This window comes from Phocoena sinus, chromosome 3, assembly GCF_008692025.1.
Source record: "Phocoena sinus isolate mPhoSin1 chromosome 3, mPhoSin1.pri, whole genome shotgun sequence".
Lineage (NCBI taxonomy): Eukaryota > Metazoa > Chordata > Mammalia > Artiodactyla > Phocoenidae > Phocoena > Phocoena sinus.
This window is the reverse complement of record NC_045765.1, coordinates 42,533,856-42,539,855: the sequence shown is the minus strand read 5'-3', so window position 1 is coordinate 42,539,855 and position 6,000 is coordinate 42,533,856.

Genomic DNA, 6,000 nt, shown 5'->3' with positions numbered 1-6,000 from the left:
GAAATAATGCCTGTTATTCTGATCAGTGCCTGGGATCCTACAGCTCTGGGAGAGCTAGTGACTGCACTTCCCCAGCCAGCCCCTTGAGGCGCTCATTTTCAGGGCTTAATCCTGGGCCAAGTCTTTCTGCTTCCTGTGGTGATGCCACAGCACCTAGCTGCGACTTGGACTTCCCCTGGGAGAGTTGGCTTCAGAGTCTTGAGAGGCTGTGGCCGAGTCAGAAGAGACCCTTGGGAGGCCGGTGCAGGGACGGCAGATCAGGAGGGGCTCGTTAGCTTTCAAGGGTGCAAAGGAGGCTACTTCTATTGGGGAAGAGGAGGTCGGGAACTGGGGGCCCACAGGAGGAGGGACTGCTCTGTGGCAGAAGGAACCCTGACGCTTTAATGTGAAAGGGCTGGGAGAGAAGTTTAAGTGTGTTCTATGCCCACTCTCCCTCCATAGCTTTCCAGCCTGGGGTCGCAGTGCCCTGCTCAACCATTGCAGACACAGAGCTCAGCAAGTGCACGGCAAAGAAAGCACAACTGTCACGAAGGTAGACGGCTCCCTGAGCCACGTGGGGAGACTGCTGATGCAAAGGCCTGGGTGTCTGACATCCAGGATTGCCTACCACTAGGCCACAGATCTTAACTACTTCTGCCTCTCAAGGTACTTATCCTGCCAAATGCTTCTGTACATATTCATACCAGAGGAAATATAGAAATTTCTAGAGCTGCCCTTGAGACACTGCCTCCCTAGATCTGTCTCCGTTATTATTTCTCGCTTCTGCCCTTTAGTGGGACATCCTGTAACCACAGAACTATTCCTATTCCAGGGTTGCCATAGGGCGGTGACATGCAGTGTGGGAGCCCACTCATTCTGGGAGTACCTCTGGCTGCGGGAACCTGTCCGGGCTAGACACACTAACTGGTGCTGCTGGCAGGGTATGCTTTTGTCCGGCCCCAGAGAGTTGAGATTGGAGAAGTACATCCTCACATTTAACTTCCAGGACAAAGCCAGGTACTTATGCTTGGCACTGGGTGAAGACGGTCATTGTTAGGTGCTTCCAGATGCCGTTTGCCCCAGTGAAACACTTTCTTTCCTATCCCATCCCTCTAGAGAGAAAGTGCCACGATGTTCTCATCAACTGTTGTACCTTCTGGTGTCAGGAGGGGACTCTAGAGACCCTTCCCATTGATAGAATTCTTATGCCCTAAACAGTTTGCCAGTGACTTGAAGTCTTACTGTTGGTTTGAGTTCAGGGAGTGTATGTCCTTACATTCAGGTAAAAAGCGTTATATACAAATCATGGTTAGTTTTTTCATAGAAACTGTTATACATGAATAATAGTGGTTAGTTTTCCAGGTAAACCCACCAAAGCCAGGTTGACATTATTTCAGTTGAAATGATATACTTTTGCTATGAAATTAGTGGAAGACAATATTGCACCATCAAGTTTTATTTCCTTTGAGAACCATATAATTTTATGTATGATATACAGGCCATGAAGTTCATGGCATCATTGGCCCTGCCGAGAGTTTCATCTCAAGAGTAAGAGCCAGGAATCATTGCCTTTTCCCTGATTTCAAGGGCTGGGGAAAGGTGGAGTGGGGAGACTGTTGACCCCTCAAAGAGGGAGAAGCATCATGGGAAGCAGAAACTGGCGACGTTAAACAGGGGGAGAAGTGATCTGGCTTGAGACCCGGTTCTACCTCTCACTAGTTGTGTATCCTTAGGCTAGTGCTTTAGCTTCCTGAGTTAGTCTTATCACCTGTTAAATAAAGAAGAGTTGATAATACTGCTTTCACAGGGTTTGCTGGGGAAACACATGGAGCTGAGTGGTGAATAACAAAGGCTTTGAAGACTAACAGACTAGGGGTGCCTCACTTGCAAAGTGGGTCTTCCCACAATGCCACAGGGTTGTTATAAGGGTTGAGTGGTATAATATGTATAAAGTACTCAGCACAGTGAACTGTATATGACGGTAAGTGAGAGCTACTATTAAAGACATTACTACGTTACAATCCTCACTTACCCCAAGGAGGCTGATTCCCTTGTGCCACACCTGCCCTCTGTTCTATTCTTCCAGAGCCAAGAGGCTATTTCTGCTTAGCTGAAGGGATGGAAATGAGGCTGGAGCAGTTGACCAGCTCAGAGTAGGCAGGTGTTGAACTGGGTCAGTGAGGATGTGAATCTACCCCAGCAATAATATGGGATGGCAGGAGGTGGGAACAAGGCGTGGGAGCTCAGGGAATGCTTTATCCGACGGGGTCCATAAAAAGGATAAACAGAGAAAGGAAGGGATAAACACAAAGTGAGGAATAGAGGAGGGGAGAGCTAGGTCTTACTTAGGGCATCTCATTAAGGACACTAGGGAAGTTTGTATAAACTCTTGCCTGTGTTTATTCTCATGTAAGGTTCTCTCTGCCATCAACTGTCAGGTAACATGTGGGCTATCTGACCTTCCTTGTCTGTTATGCAGAAGGTATATCATCTCAGAAGTCTTTCGTGGAAAAATTACCACATGAACTAGGGGCTGGTGGGCAGACCATGTTCTCCAGCAACTCCATCTGCTTCTTCTAAAAGATGAATCTAACTTGGGCCTCTTCTCTTATGTCTCTCTGAGCTGTAGCTTTTATAGACTTGACTTGAACCCCTTTAAATGAGCCTAAATGTCAGGTCTCACTGTGACACAAACTACACAAACTACACGCAACATGCAGTGAACTTGGGTTTCAAGTCCCTGATCTGCCTCTATCTACTGGGTGACCCAGGGCAAATGACTTAACCCTTCTTAAATCCTGTTTTATTTGTAAGATGATGGTGTTGGACCCCATGATCTCAAAATTCCCCTCCAACCCTAACATTCTACCTGCTTCCCTTCCACATAGGAGATGCCCCACTCCTAGCCTTTTTTTTTTTTTTCCTTCTGCATGATTTTGTCTGTCTTAGAGTAATAAAGGAGACTCTAAAGTTTGGGCAAGCAGCAAAATTTAGTCCTAGGAATATGACAGTCAATTAGAATCATTTATGTTTTGAGTCCCCTAAAAATTGACTAAAATCTTCCTCTGGCCATGGGGTGGGTAGGGACTCCAACAGTCACCATAATTACTGTTTGCCCTCAGAGAACGTTACCAGATGTGGAAGAGAAACATTGACTTATCTTCTTTTTCAAGACATACTTGTTTTTTGAAGCAAATTCCAGTCTCATACATGCTTTCTCAATGGCTTCTTAGAGCCCTGTTCAGTTAATACTGGAGATCCTACAGGATGGGGTTTTGAACATGAGGACTCACTGGGCTAGGTCATCTCTTAGCCACGTGCCCTGAAGCAAAGACCTTTACCTTTCTGGAGGTACGGTGCAAGGGCCTGCCTAATGCAAATTAACCAAATTGATGAGCATGGCTCTTGAAACAGTATAGGAAAACGGTTAGGAGGACCAGCCTTGGGAACCAGGCAGATCTAGGTTGAAATCCCTGCCCTGTCTCTAAATAGCTATATAAGCTTGGACAGGAAACTGGACCTCCCCACCTCTCCTTCCCCGACCTGTAAACGGAATAATAAGGGGTCCTATTTTGTAGGATTGCTGTGAACATCACATGACACAAGTCAGGTGTGTATCCTGGCACTGTGCCTGGCACATCGTAAGTACTGAAAAAAAAAATCTCTCTTAGAAATGTTATGGGTGGGCTTCTTGACCCCCAAGGAGCTAAAAATGAAGTGGCAGGAGCTAGTTGAATATCAAGTAAAACCAGTAAGTAATAAGTAACAGGGAGGACAAAATAGGTGTGTGAGGGCATTGTGGAGACGATGGGAAATGAATTGGGTCTTAAAAAATTAGAATGTGTCAGAGAAAAGTAAGAGTATTTCAGGAGAGGATAAGGACCATCCATCCATCATTTCAACAAGTGTTTATGGAGAATTTAACTTTGTGTTAGATGCTGAGCACTGGAGAGAACAAGATCCATTCTAGGATGGGTCAAATGATAAACACATAAATAGGTACTGTATTTAGGTAGTGATACATACTGCAAATAAATAAATAAAGTAGGGTAAGGGAAACAAAAATCATGGCAGGGGGTGGGCTATCATTTCAGATAAAGTAAGCAGGAGACTTTTGGACAGAAGCCTGAATGAAGTGAGGAAGGAAGCAATGTAGATTTCTGTGAGAGGAGCTTGAGGGCAGAAAGAAGAGCTAGTACAAAGTCCTGAGTCGAGATGGTGTTTAGTGTACCCAAAGGACAGGAAGAGGGCCAGTGCAAATGGGGTAAGGGTGAACAAGGGAAGGGGGGTTGAAGGGGCAGCCAGTAGCCAAGGTTTGGATTTTATTCTAAGTATGATGTGACGCTCCTGGTTATTTTAGAGCCGAGAGTGACCAAAGTTTCACTCGGGCTGTTATACAGAGCACAAATTATGTTGCCATGGTGGGAATGGGGGAGGGGGCGGGTAAAGAAGGAGGGGAAATGAAAGTTGGTAAAGATTGCCATGGGTCAGATGAGAGATGACGGTGGGATGAATGACCAGGGGTGGAAAGGTGGTGGTTTCTGGCTGTATTTTTAAAGGAAAGCTCAGAGAATTTGCTGATGGGTTGGATATGGCGTACTTAGCTTGTTGATGGGATGAATGAAAGTATCACTGAGGGATCTGGGAGGAATGAGGGGAGGAATAGGTTGCGGGGCAAGGGGGGCTGGTAGAACCAGAAGCGTGTATGTCCTGATGGACAAATGTTTTGAGAATGTGGGGAAGTGACACAGCCCTTAAGAGGAGATTGGCAAACTGAACTTTAAGAGAAGATTCCAGAAGGAGATCGGAACCGTATGGAAGGGCCCCAAAGTCGGGAGGAATCTGGACTCCAAGCACTAGGCGAGAATAAAAACATTTCACCCCTCCCTATATGATCACGGCCGCAGAGTCCTTACTGTGTGCTTGGAGCCCTGCCAGGCCCTCCAAGCGCAACAGTGTTTTCATTAAGCCTCATTCACAGACAAGACGTTGAGACAAAGGGGTTAAATGGCCCATCCAAAATCATGTGATGAGGATGCTCTGAGAGCCTGACTGTCTGGTCTGTAGACCAGGGTCGGGAGAGCTGCAGAGCCTCTCAGGAGAGCCGTGGAAAGCTCTGTGCTCTGGACACCTGCCCTTGTGAGCAGTGCCCAGGTGGCCTTTCTGAAAGCACGGCTGCTTTGGAGAAATAACCAGTGCCTCCAATCTCTACAGTAACAGTGGCTCTGTGTAGGAGCTTCCCCCTGGAATAGATTTTTTTTTTTTTTTTTTTTTAAGGCATTGATCCTGCCCCAGGGTGTTTTCCAGAACTTGCACTGCTCCCTAATTACCTAGTAATGCTGAGGGCTTATGAAAATGCTGCCATTTATGTGAGAAGGGGAGGTAAGACTGAAAGAAGGAGGGAAAAAAAAAAAGAAAATGCTGTTAAACCTGGCAGAGATCCAGGGTGGATGATTACATTCTTTGGGGTGGTGCTCCTGTCACACACAGTCTGTGGAGTATTTTGAAAACCTTCTGTAGGAATTGTGCTAAAGACATGAAAAATATTATCATTATTAGCTTTTCCTACATCTTTTAAAACAGGGCCTTTCGAAAGCCACAGAGGCACCCTCTCTCTGATTGCATTTACCCAGTCTGTTAGCGGTCAGCGACGTGTTCTCAGATCATAATTCTGATGGCTTCCCCCACCCTTGAACTGTTTCACACTAGAAGCCCAAAACATTCAAGCCAGAAGAGACCTTGGTACAACCCGCATGTTTTCCAGATGGAGATGTGAGGCCAGGGAGGTTTTCTTCCTCCGTGGGCCTCTGCTGTCAAATGTACCCGCAGGGTATCAGAGCCAGAACAGTCTGTAGCCATCACCTAAGGTACCCCTGTCATTTTACAGATGAGCAAACAGAGGCCCAGAGACAAAATGGACTTGTCCCCAAGTTGACACTGGGGCTGGTGGTTACCATCCACTGAACTAGAACTGGCACTCGGTAGCCTGTGGGCCAGATCAAGTCCAGAGACACTTCCCTC